This window comes from Octopus sinensis, linkage group LG5 (genome assembly GCF_006345805.1).
Source record: "Octopus sinensis linkage group LG5, ASM634580v1, whole genome shotgun sequence".
In the NCBI taxonomy this organism is placed as follows: domain Eukaryota; kingdom Metazoa; phylum Mollusca; class Cephalopoda; order Octopoda; family Octopodidae; genus Octopus; species Octopus sinensis.
Genome location: NC_043001.1, coordinates 72510011 through 72513041, shown reverse-complemented (window position 1 = coordinate 72513041; position 3031 = coordinate 72510011). Strand labels below are relative to the sequence as shown.

At 40.0% G+C, this 3031-nt stretch overlaps 1 long non-coding RNA gene across 1 annotated transcript in view; it reads right to left on the bottom strand.

Annotated features, from left to right (window-relative positions):
- The window catches only part of LOC118763511, a 22711-nt gene extending 20665 nt beyond the window's left edge, over nt 1-2046 (bottom strand). The window contains exon 1 of the long non-coding RNA XR_004999271.1: nt 1954-2046. This is a non-coding gene — a long non-coding RNA (uncharacterized LOC118763511). The remainder of the gene's footprint in view (nt 1-1953) is intronic.
- Nucleotides 2047-3031: the final 985 nt, after the last annotated feature.

Genomic DNA, 3031 nt, shown 5'->3' with positions numbered 1-3031 from the left:
TGATGATGGAGACGAGAGTAGTGGTAGTAGAAATAGTAGTAGTAGTTGGGGTTGTTGCTGTTGCAGTTGTTGCAGTAATGCTGCTGATGGTGGTAGTAGTTTTAATGGAAGGGTTGGTCGGTGGTAATGATGGTGGTGGTGGTGGTGGTGGTGGTAGTAGTAGTAGTAGTAGTAGTAAGACAAAGAATGAAATTATATGATTATAACGTGGTAATGATAATGCTCAACCAAGAACAACTAAAACGACGTCAATAACACTTGTTGTTGTTGATGTTGTTTGAGTTGTTGGTGCTGGAACGAGTTAAAATATTGAGTCATAAAGCTGAAGAAATACGATAATATATGGAACACGTATCAATACGCACGCACACACACACACAAACACAAATATATATAAATATATGTTACCTATGTATTTACGGAAACTGAAAGAAGCCCGTCGTATATGTGTGTGTGTATGTGTGCTTCTGTGTGTGTGTGTGTGTTTTGTGCATGTGGTTGTCCCCCACAACTGCTCGACAATCGGTATTGGTGTGTTTATGTCCCCGTAGCTTAGTGTTTCATTATAAGAGACCGATAGAATAAGTGCCAAGTTTTACAAAAAAAAAATGAAAAAAAAATTAATACTGGGATCGTTAAGTTTTACTAAAATTCTTATAGGCGGTGTATAATGACTGAAACAAGTGAAGGATAAAAGATAAAAGTGCGCGTGTGTGTGTGTGTGTGTGTGGTGTGTGTGTGTGTGTGTGTGTGTGTGTTATTTATTTCTTCAGTTTTGTATCTTCAAATTTATCAATTTCAACATATTTTCTTTTAAGTATTTGCGTAGCTGGTTCTGTTCCAAACTTTCAATTTCCATGTCTCGATCTAATTTAAAGTTTTATATTTTAAGTTGCCTTTTCGTAGTCCCAACTAAGTTTTATATTATCCAGATTGAATTCATATACAATGTTTCGTAAGTTCTCCAGCTGGACATTGACTCAGGTAAATAGCTGAAATTATCGAAATGGAGAGGATTTAGTTTGAAGTTCTTCCATAACATCATTTATAACCTTTAGTGGGTTGATTCAGAATTATACAGAAGAATAGTGAAACTAGATCGTCTCCCTCTGACAATCCTCATCTTATTAGTTCTATTAGAAGGTTTAGAAACTCTTCTTTTCCGAAGTTTTCCATTTTCGTACCAATTTCATATTCTGGTTTTGTTTTGTATATTCTTTGTTTATACATAATGTCTTCGATATCCAAGATTGTTGTATTCTGCCCAATACAAAGACAGATCAGCCAGTCGTTATTCGCGAACGAGTGTGACTTGTTATAGGTACCGTGTTAGTCTCCTTTACTTCCAAGTACAGGGTCTACATAATCACTAAGACAGCTGGTTCAATTGACATTAGAACATGTCCACACACCGGTGAATCTGTGCAAAGCATATCTAGGGGTCTGCCATCCTCCAGATCTTGTAAGCCTTAGCTACGAGGCAACCTTCTGCTATTTAACACATAAATAAAGCCCTTAGCTGGTATTACAACCCGGATCAGAAGAGAAGTGGTAACGAAGGGCCCAAAACTCCTGAACTCTATAGCCAGAGCCTCACCACTGGACTCAGGTAAATAACTTTCTCCGGTATCAGTGTATAATAATAATAATAATAATAATAATAATAATAATAATAATAATAGTAGTAGTAGTAATAATAATAATAATAATAATTTATTCTTTCATTAGCCACAAAGGCTTACATTAAACAACATACAATGACATGACACAACACAAAAGATAACGCAAGACGATAGAAAGGATTTTACAGCGTGTAAACATTAGAAAGCAATAAAAAATTAAACAGAAATCTCCCAATAGAGGGAGGCGCTTTAAGGTTTCTCGTGGGAAAACCCACAAAAGCCACGGGTGCCTGATCAACAAGACAAGAGCCCTTCTCTTTTAATTTTTCACAAGTGCGCAGAATTGGGCCTTTCACACTGGCCATTCTTTCAACATTCACCCATTTTTCAATAAACTTGCTTGAACGCAACACTTCCCTCTCCACCCTCACCTTCCCCTTCAAGTGAAACTCAATAAGTTGATGAGGGCTTGGCCAAAGAGGAACGTATCTGACTTTAGCCCTTTCAGACGAGTCCACCATACTACCTCTTTGGCCTGCCCCTCCCGGCCAATGGATTCAACTGATAGCCGGATCCGTCCCACATGCAACCCACAGGTCAGCAATGCTCGGGTACTGGATGAGGGCGTGCAAAACGGTTTCGTCGCTCTGCACGCACCTTGGGCAAGCTCGGCTGATAACACTGCCGTACATGTAAAGTTTATCCCGCCCCTTGTTAGCACTGTCAGGCAAGGGATTTCTGGAAGTTATCTACAGGCCCAGGCCCGAAAGTTTTCTGAAACAGACCGATTAGTTGATTCTCGTCGACGCCAAGAGTTTCTCCGAGAATGTCGTCGCACTTCCTCTCCACTATCCCTCTATAGAACGCTAGAGTGGAACTACCATCGACCGTATTGCCCGACTGGCGGCACTTGAGGTGCCAAGCACTCCTCCTCGGTCTACGCCTAATCCAGGTTTGCATCTCAATCAAAGAGACGAGCTGTGGAAAAGTGAGTCTAACAAACGGCGACCACACCGTCAAAGAAACGCTAGAGATGCCGTAGCCTGAGCGCATGTCTGCGCATCAGCAACCATTCAGCAGCTATTAACAGCAGATGGAGCTCCTGACCTGTGGAACGCACCCCTTCCGCAGAAAAAGCGGAAGAGTAAGCGCACCACCTTGGCCAACCAACAAATAATAATAATAATAATAATAATAATAATAATAATAATAATAATAATAATAACAACAACACTCAGTAGTAGGAGCAAAGATTTTTAGTAAGAATGAAAAAGAGACAGATTCCTTAATACAGACTGTAAAGCTCTTCAGTAAAGATACAGGCATAGAATTTGGCGTAGATAAGTGTGCAATATTAGTCATGAGAAGAGGACAGGTAGTCAACAGCGAAGGCATCCAATTATCAGATG